Below are 10,202 nucleotides of genomic sequence, written 5' to 3'. Positions count from 1 at the left end.
TCATTTGGATTCCCCAAGGTTAGAAATGGAAGCATATCTCTCCAAGGTTACAGTTTGATTTGCCCTTTCAACACTCTTGAAATGTAATGTGTTCCATTGTAGTGTTCAATTCTGAGCCATTAAAATCAGTTTCCAGTCTCATCTGAGTGCAGAACCCACTCAACTGACGGAACAAACAAAAACTTTTCGGTTTGCTTTTTAGATGTGACATATTCTCTCCCTCCCTCTCTGGTGACCCAGCAGGACTACCAGAGCTGGAAGTACCACTCTCGAAATACGATTGCTGACCTACAGTTTTCTTGTGCTGCTGAACATAAGGATTTAAAAACTGCGATTTCCCCACGCAGGTGTGAAGCCTGCCGACTACAAAATGAGAAATGTCGTCAAAAAGAAAGGGAGACTGTTCCCCGGTTTCTTCTTTCAGATTCAAATCAGTGGAGGGTGAAAGATATTTCACTCATGTTAGGACTGGTCGGGAATCTGCAACCCACTGCCTGTCAGGGTGGTACAAGCAGATATCCACAGAGCTGCTTTTGAGGCAATGAGTCAAGTATTTGGAAATGAGACTAGAACAATGAGGGGCGTGAAATCGTGATCGAAATGAAGCAGGCACCTGAGGACAAAGGTGTTTTATTTGCCAGTGAAAGATACTGCTTCACAAAGTTCTACTATGGAAGGGAAGCAGTGACGGTGATTATCTTGGGTTGTTCACCTTGTGAATGTTCCCATTGCTGCGCATGTCCGTGTTAACGTCAGAACTCTGCAGCATGGCGGCGTCAGGTCCGCACAGGGCCGGGGCCGCAATGGATGACGCATCTGACTCCAGCTACCTGTTTGAAATGCAGCTCACAGCTTCTTCACATACCCCAATTAATCTTTCTCATTGTCCTGAAGCCGGCATACGGTTTGAATTCCCGATCTGCGGGAATGAGACTCTTTTCACTGTCTCGCGTCAGTGACTGTTCCTGAGAACATCAAAGTCAAGTCACAGCGTTGTCAGAGGAGGGGAAGCTGAAAGATACCCACACGCTGCTCACGGGCACATTTCACTTTCCCCAACTCACCGCCCCAACCACTGCGGCTCCTGGGAGTGGAAAGCCGACAAACACCAAAACACAGTCTCAGCTTTGTAAATCTTCAGGAAATAAGAAAAATGTTCATTCCTTCGGGTCTTCCATCCTGGGCTGACAGGGGTGATTTTAAATGGTTGTCCAGTCAGTGTCAATTCTTTTTTGCTTGAAAATATCTTCCTTATCTCATCCCAGCATTTCTTGCCACAGAGACCCGTGCGGCAGAGTTCATGTATATATTTCCTTGCATGGTATTTTGTAATTAACATTCGTTTGCTGGTTGTTTGTATCGGGTATTTCAGGTTCATTAGCCCCTGTTCAAGTGTGTTGGTAGGTTTGTGGGCTACCATGATGCTGAGGGGTTTGAGTTGTCTGGACATCATTTAACAGATGTATTTAATGTAAGGTATTGCGGCTAGGGATTCTGCACACGTTGTGTCTGCTTGTGTCAATTTGTTAATGAGAAATCGGCATTCTGGGTTTATTGGGTAGGCAAAACTGAGGATTGGAGATGCTGGAAGCCAGAGTTTAGATCAGAGTGGTGCTGGAAAAGCACAACAGGTCAAGCAGCTTCCGAGGAGCAGGAAAGTCGAAGTTTCAGGCAAAGGCCGTTCATCAGGAGTAGAGGTAGGACGCCTCCAGGTTGGAGAGATAAATTGGGGATGGGGGGTGTGCTGGGGCGAAGGTAGCAAAGAGTAAAATAGGTGAATATTGGTGGGTATGGAGGTGATAGGTCAGAGAGGAGAGTGGAGCGGATAGGTGGGAAGGGAGCTTGGCAAGTAGAACAGGTCATGAGGTCAGTGTTGAGCTGGAAGTTTAAAACTGAAGTAAGGTGCGGGGAGGGGAAATGAGGAAACTGGTGAAGTCCACATTGATGCCCTGGGGTTGAAGTGTTCTGAGGCGGAAGATGAGGTGTTCTTCCTCCAGGCGTCAGGTGGGGAGGGGGTGGCGGTGAAGCAGGCCCAGGACATGTATGTCCTTGGCAGAGTGGGCGGGGGGGGTTTGAAATGTTGGGCATAGGACGATGGGGTTGATTGGTGCCAGTGTCCCGGAGATGTGACATGACTCTCCAGTCTCCCCAAAGTTGTAGAGATCGCATCGGGAGCAATGGATGCAAAAAATTACATTGGTGGATGTTCAGGTGAAAGACTTCTTACCATCGCGGCACGGGTTCGATTCCCGGGCAGAGAAGCAATTCTCAGTAGAGGTAGCATAGTGCTTGCATATCTCCCTGGTGGTCTAGTGGTTAGGATTCAGCGCTCTCACTGCTGTGGCCCGGGTTCGATTCCCGGTCAGGGAACCAATCTTTTGCGTGTCTGTTGGCTACTCATTCTTCTTAAATGCGCTGTAGAGTTATTTATTGATCTTTACAGTTCCTGGGTGCTGCAGTGTGTAGTGGATCGTTGAAATAGCATCCTGATGCAGATTTGTTTGTATGTGTAGGGATGTTTGCTTCTGTAGTTAAGTTCTTGTTTCGCGTGCGTTGTTTTCCTGTAGAGGCTGTTTTGAATTTACCATTGACTGTCCGCTCTACTGTGACATCTAGAAATAGCACTTTCTTGTTGTTCTCCTCTTTTGTGAATTTTATGACAGTCAGGATATTATTGATGGTGTTGTATGTTTCCTCTAATTTGTTTCATTTTATGATGACAAAAGTATCGTCGCTGGAGCGGACCCAAAGTTTGGATTGGATCGTTGGAAGGGCTGTTTGTTCGAGTCTCTGCATTATTGCTTCTGCTAGGAATCCTGATTCTGGTGGCTTCATGGGTGTTTCGTTGATTTGTTTGTAGGATTTGTTCTGGATATGAAGTGGATGGTAAGGCACAGCTCCACGAGCTTGATAGTGTTATCTTTGCTGATGAAGTTGGTGCTGTTTGGTGTTTGTGTCTTTGGTTCTTCGAGTAGTGTCTTCATTTTTCTTTGGCCACGTTTATGTTAATGGATGTGAACATGGCTGTATGTCAAAGGACAACATTATTCCATCCACTTCTACCTTGGTGTCTTTGGTGTTCAAGAGTTCTTGGATAGAGTAACTGGAATGGTGCGAATCTTCGACTTGGTGTTTTAGTCTTCAGTGGGGGTCTTTGATTAGTCTGTATATTGGTGTTCCAAGTGGTGAGACTATGGCCTGAGGGGGGCTCCTGGTTTGAAGAGGAGGAGAACAGCAACAAAGTGCCATTCCTAGATGTTACAGTAGAGCGAACAGTCAATGGGGAACTTCAAACTAGCGTCGACAGAAAAATAACACACACAAACCAAGTCCTTAATCACAGAAGCAAGCATCCCAACAACCACAAACGAACCTGCAGCAGGACATTATTTCAACGAGCCAGGACACACTGCAGGACAGAGAAACTACGAAGAGCAGAAGAGAAAGACGTATATAGTGTATTTAAGGAGAAAGGGTACCCAATAAACCCATTCCTCCAATTTCTCATTGATGCTTCCAAGCTGACTCTCAAAAATTCGATTTGTCCTTCCATTCTTTCCTATTTTATTTTGTGCGTTTTGAAAACTTTCCCAATTCTCTAACTGAGTGTTGGAGTTGGGAAGCTATGTTGTGGCTGTACAGGGCGTTGGAATATTGTGGAATAATTTTGGAATATTGTGTGCAATTCTCGTCTCCCTCCTATCAGAAGGATAATTTGAAATTTGAAAGGGTTCTGAAGCACCTATGGGTCAACAGAGGGGAGAGGCCCTTCTGCTGTCCTGAGTGCGGGAAGGCCTTTAGTGATTCCTCTGCAATGCTGACGGACCAGTTGGCCCACGCCAGGGACGTAAGTTCTCTGGTCCCAAATGCAAGATGGCCTTCTGCAGTTCTTCCCACCTGCTGAGACACCAGTGGGTCCACACCGAGGAGAGGCCGTCCTTCTGCCCCGTGTGCAGGAAGGGCTTTGCTGTTTCCTCTGACCTGCTGGCCCACTAGTGGATCCACATGGGGGAGAGGTCGTTCATTTGCCCTAAGTGAAGGAAGGCCTTCAGCAATTCCTCAGCCCTGCTTAACCACCAATCCGTCCACACTGGAGTGAAGCCATTTTCCTGCCCCGAGTGCGGGAAGGGTTTTACCCGCTCCACCGCCCTGTTGAAGCACCAGTGTGTCCACAGCAGGGAGAGACCCTTCAGCTGGCACGAGTGTGGGAAGTGATTCATGTTTTCCTGCAACTTGTGGAAGCACCAGCGGGGGCACCAACGCTCTCAGCAATCAGATCCCACCGGTGTTCTGCCTTGGGTCACCCCATGGACTAAACCTCCTGCCACTTCTGACAGTGGATGCAGTGGGAGAGTAGGTGAGCTGTTTTTGTTTTCTGATGGACTGCAATTGCCTCCACCACCCCCCACAACCATAACCTCACTGTGACTCAGTGGCGTCACGGTGACTCAGTGCTTAGCACTGTTGCCTCATGGCACCAGGAACTCAGGATGAATTCCACCCTTGGGGGTCTGTGTGCAATTTGTGGAGGATAGGAAAATGGATCTGACTGGGTTACTCTTCGGAGGATCAGTGCAGATGTGTTGGGCTGAAGGACCTGTTTCCACACTGTAGGAGTTCTCCGATCCTTTGAGCTTTGCTTTGAGAGGACACTGCTGCTCATTGAGCTCGGGACTGCACATTGGCAATGAAATGATCCAGAGAAACCTAAGACCACAAGATCATCGGAGCAGAAGTTAGGCCATTCGGCCCTTCAAGTCTACTCTGCCATTTGTTCGAGTAAAACATTCAGATGAGATTCGCTACAGTGTGGAAACAGGCCATTTGTCCCGATAAGTCCAGAAGCGACCCCATTTCTCTTTAACTAATGCACCTAACTCTATGGGCAATACAGCATGGCCAATCCACATGACCTGCACATCCTTGGACAGGACCCCCAGAGAAAACCCACGCAGACACTGGGAGAATGTGCAAACTCCTCACAGACAGCCACCCAAGGCTGGAATCAAACCTGGGTCCCTGGCGCTGTGAGGCTGAGCCAGTACATGTTGCAACCCGAAGTAGGCAAGCAGGAGGTTGGGAGAATACAGCAAGCCAGGCAGCACCAGGATATGGAGTAGTCAGCGTTTTGGGTATTAACCATTCTTCAGGACTGCAACGTTGACTTTTCTATGAGAATCGATTTATGGAATGTTGCTGGGGGTTAGAGGGTTTGAGCTACAGGGAGAGTCTGAATAGGCTGGGGCTGTTTTCACTGGAGCATCGGAGGCAGAGGAGTGACCTAATAGAGGTTACAAAATCATGAGAGGCATGGACAGGGTAATGGACAAGGTATTTACCCTGGGATGGGAGAGTCCAGAACTAGAGGGCATAGGTTTAGGGTGAGAGGCGAAATATATAAATAGACAACTTCTTCATGCAGAGGGTGGTACATATATGAAATGAGCTGCCACAGGATATGGGTCCGGTGTTGTCAAATGTGACCAGATAACTTTAGGATTTCAGGTCAGCATGAAAACGTTGGACCAAAGGGTCTGTTTCCACGCTGTATGTGTCTCTGACGACTGGTCCTGATGTAAGTTTAAAATAAAGTCCAAGTAACTTTGAATAGTTCAATCTTGTGGCGCTCACCTCCTGAAAAGTTTCAGATGAATCCCTCTGAGCGATACTGTTTAAACATGCTGAGTTGGACAAAGTATCCCATCAAGTTCAACACAAACCCAGAGTTGGAGAAGTCAGAAGTCAGAACACCAAGGGGACCAAAACTGATCACAATATTCCAGGTGCATCCTCATGAACGTCCTGTACAACTACAATATAACTTCCCAACATCTATCGCAATTCCCCAAATGATGAAGATTAGTGTGCCTAAACCTTTCTTCACTGCCTTGTGCAGCGATGTTATCAGAGATATAGGACCTACTTTAAACTGATCCACAATCCAGCTGCTGGGAGCACCGAAGCAGAGTAGTACAGCATGAGTGTGCTGGGTAGATAACCCAGAAGTCGATAGGTCAAAACCATATGATCCTATTGCTCAATGTCTCCTTAAGCTGCTTTCCTTGGCAAAGGTGCTCTGTTCTGTATCTTGCCTTTGCATCTGCTTCCCAAAGCTTCTTCAGTACAGGAGTGGTAGTGGCAGCTGGAGCCCAGGAACTCAACAACCCCCTGGAGCTGGAGGAAGGTCAGAGCTCCAAAAAGCGGGGTGTAAGGCTGGAGGTTGGATTTGCTCAAGGCTTGTATCATATTAACTTATTTAAATGGTATCTATTGTAAGGGGCTTTGGTTTACATTAAAACCAGAGGATCATGTCAGAGTGTTTGTTTATATTTAGCAGTTGTAGGTCGTAAAATACACTCCCTGGAGGAGCACCTTCTATGATGCTGCATTTCTTGCCTTCTGCTCTTCCCCCATTTCTTAACTCCCATCTTGATTTTATAGTTTTTTGGTCAAATTTGATTTCATATTTATCAGACTTGGTATTCAATGTGTGCTATTAATTTGTTTGTTCGAATATTGTAAGTCCAAGTGAATGGTGTAATTTCATTTCTGTTATCAGAGTTTGACATTGACTGTGCAGGTGTGAATACCAGTAAGTTGTGAAAATAAATCAATAACTTGTGATTTAATAGCAAAAAGAGCGGTTCACCGCAATCATTGGCATTGCCTCATTTGAAGGTGATGTGTTGAGCCTGACCAACAAACCGTTTCATGCAGTCACCCAATTTAATTAAAATTTTCTTTAACTTAATTGAAGATAATAACTCTGGCATGCTAAAATTTATAGAATTTGTGTTTGAGATTTATTTATATATCCATTGCTCTGCCACATTGGGGAGACTGAAGGCCAACTTGCAGAACATTTCAGGGAACAGCTCTAGGTCTCCACAACTGAACGACCCCACCGCCCTGTGGCTGAACACTTTAACTCCCCCTCCCAATCCGTCAAGGGCATGCAAGTACTTGGCCGCATCCCCCTCCAAGCTCTGGCTACCTGACGCTTGTAGGAAGAACACTTCATCTTCCGCCTTGGAAACCACCAACTGCATGGGATCAATGTCGATTTCACCAGCTTCCAAATTTCCCCTCACCCTCACTCCCACACCACGCGCCTTGTCCCAGATCCAACCTTCCAGCTCGGCATTGGCCTCTTGAGCTGTCCTATCTTTTCATCTTGCTTCCCACCTATTCGCTCCACCCTCCTGTCTTACCTCTCAAGATGTCTCCCCACCTCCATCGACCTATTTCATTCACATCTACCTCCCCTCCATCCCCATCTCCTTCCCAATTATCTCTCGGCCTCCTTGGACCAACCTTCACTCCTGATGAAGAACTTATGCTCTAAACAAAGACTGTGGTGAAGGAACATCCTGAATAAGAAAGAGCTCCCAATTCAGATGTGTTCCCCATTTGTTTCCCCGTTCTTCTCGAAATAAGAAATGTACTTTTCTTCCACGAGAAAGTGGTCTTATACTTTGCGGTGTCTGAAGTGTTATACCACTCCACGTCTTTGCCCAGCTTTTAAGAATCCTTTCAACCTGTCTTTCAGACAATGGTGGCGGTGACCAAAAGCAATGCCCCATTTCTCCTCCTATGAACCACTTTGACATGTTGTCTGAGTGGACTTGGTTTTCAAAATGTAATTTAGCCATTGACGTGAACTTGGTTAATCTTTATTGATCACTAGCTTTGTTTGCACTAACTGTAATTATCCACCAATTTGCTGTTTTTTGTTCCACCAAAGCTGGAAACAATGATCTGTATTTATGTTGCACTCAGGTGTGAAAAATCAACCCAAGAATCGTCATATTATTATAGTTGACTCAAGCTATAACAGGAGGCATTCTGTGGCAGTTTAAGACTAAAAATGTGGCTGGAAAGAATGTAGATTGATGAGGAAAGTCAAAAAACAGAATCTCTGGCTACAATCTATCAGTGTGGCTTGATAAAGTGGTGGCTCTTCAAAAGCACCTTCCAAGCCATCACCTCAACCACCAAGAGCAGGTAAGTGTGAACACAGCATTCCAACTGTGAAATATATCGCATTGCTACTTTGTTATTCATCAAAAGCCTGGAATTCGCTCCTGAACATTATTGCAGACCAAATCATAATTGTGAAGCAATTTAAGAGGCAGCTCAGCACCACGTTTTCAAGGACAGTTTGGGAAGGGTTGTTGGCAGAGCCAATGATAGTCACATCTGATGAAATAATAAGCAAAGAGGCATGGACAGAGGATTGGCTAACCAATGATACAATTGGGATAAGGGACATGTTCAGGATAGCAAATTATAACTAGTAGTGTGCCACAGGGATCAGTGCTGGGGCAAAATTATTCACAAAATCTATATGAATTCCTTGGATAAGTAAAGTGAATGCACTATTGCTAAGACTGCAGAAGGGACGGTTGATGGGAAGGCAGGTGGTAAGAATGACATCAAATATCTGGAGAGGGAAATAGACAGGTTAAGCAAATGAGCAAACCTTCGGCAGACGGGATAGAATGTGCGGAAATGACGTTGTGCACTTTGCCAGGAGGAAAAGTTTTGAATGTTAAATGGATAAAGCTGTTGAATAGAGGGATTTCGAAGCCCATATCTATTAATCTCTTCATCCAAATTCAGTGAGTAATAGGGAAGGAAAATGGGAGGTTGGCCTTTAAATAGAGTATAAAAGTAGGGAGGTTATAGTGAACCTATGTCAGGCACCAGTCAAGCCACAACTGAACACTGGCAGGGTCCTTTGCCTAAGGAAAGATATACTGGCATTGGAGGCAGCCCAGAGAAGTTTGACCAGGATGATATCATGGATGGAAAGAATATCATATGAAGAGAAGTGAATAGGTTGGGCCTGTACCTATTCGAAGTTTGAAGATTTAGAGGTAACCTTATTTTCACATGAAAGATTCTAAGGATACTTGACGGGCTTGATGTGGAAAAGTTTAGCTTTGTGGGTGAGTCTAGCACCAGAGGGAATAACCTGCAAATGAGGGATTGCATGTTGAAGACAGATAGGAATTGTTACTGATGGCAGTAAATCTGTGGAACATGTTACTACAGAGTGTTGTTCAGCTTGGGTCGATAAGTGCATTCATGCCTGTCAGATTTTTTTCACCAGTGAGGGAATTGAGGATTATGGGGAAATGGCAGGGAATTGGAGTTGATGTTTACCAGAGCAACGTGATCTGAATAAACGGCCAAATTGATTCAATGCGCTGAATTGAATAGTCCGTAATAAAGGGGAAAAGGATACAACTGGCAACTACAGGTCAGTCAGTGTAGGAAAATTAGAGACTGCACAGAGTTGGTGGCATTTTGGCATTGTTACTAGATTTAACATCTGGAGTTTCAAATTGATGCTGCTATGTCTCCGATGCACTTTTAAATCAATTAATATATCTGGAATATAAAGCTTATCGCTGCTTTGGTGATCTTAGCAATTGATATCAGGACCTATCTTGTGAGGGTAGGAAATCTTTAGTCTTTACCCAGCTAGGCGATTGTGTCACTCTTGATCCACGGTAATGTGATTAACTCGTAACTGCCCTCTGAAATGGCACTTGGTTTTACTGGGAGATAAATTGCCACATGCCATGAATGAATAAAGGAAAATATTCAGCAAAACATTGTCACTGAAGTGAAGATTGTGATATCGTGATAATGGTTGAGTAACTCAGAGATCTAGGTCTTCTGAAAACAAAAACTCAAATCCCAACATGGTAGCCAGTGGAATTTATGTTCAAGAAAGAAAAAGATCTGGAAGTGAGAGTTTGTCTCAGTACTGACCACCAGGAAATCATTATTGATGAAAACAATGACCTGCAGATGTTGGACATCGGAAACAAAAGGCACCATTGCTGGGGCATCGCAGCAGGTCTGGCAGCATCTGTGGAGAGAAGACAGTTAGTGTTTTGAATCCAGCCACTTTGCTTGCAACAAACACATGCCACAATTTCATTTTACAAGAAAAGCATCGATTAATGAAGAACAGCCAAGACAAATTGCTATTGGAATGTCATGCCCAACTGATTTGATTTCCTTGTAGTAATACCATAAAATTGTAAGTATTTTTAAAAATCGTCTTCAGAGGTTACATCACTGTAGGAATAGTGCATGCAATTCTGGCTGTCTGCTCGGCGAAGGATGTTGTGAAATTTGAAAGTGTTCAGAAAAGATTTACAAGGACGCTGCCAGGGTTGGAAAGT

At 45.0% G+C, this 10,202-nt stretch overlaps 1 non-coding gene across 1 annotated transcript; it reads left to right on the top strand.

Annotated features, from left to right (window-relative positions):
- Positions 1–2,298: 2,298 nt before the first annotated feature.
- On the top strand, positions 2,299–2,370 carry trnae-cuc (transfer RNA glutamic acid (anticodon CUC)). Its single transcript has one exon. It is a non-coding gene; the product is annotated as a tRNA-Glu (tRNA).
- The last annotated feature ends 7,832 nt before the right edge of the window (positions 2,371–10,202 follow it).

This window comes from Chiloscyllium punctatum, chromosome 36 (genome assembly GCF_047496795.1).
Source record: "Chiloscyllium punctatum isolate Juve2018m chromosome 36, sChiPun1.3, whole genome shotgun sequence".
Classification (NCBI taxonomy): Eukaryota; Metazoa; Chordata; class Chondrichthyes; order Orectolobiformes; family Hemiscylliidae; genus Chiloscyllium; species Chiloscyllium punctatum.
Note: the sequence above shows the minus strand (reverse complement) of the source record. Positions and strands in the feature narration are given on the sequence as shown.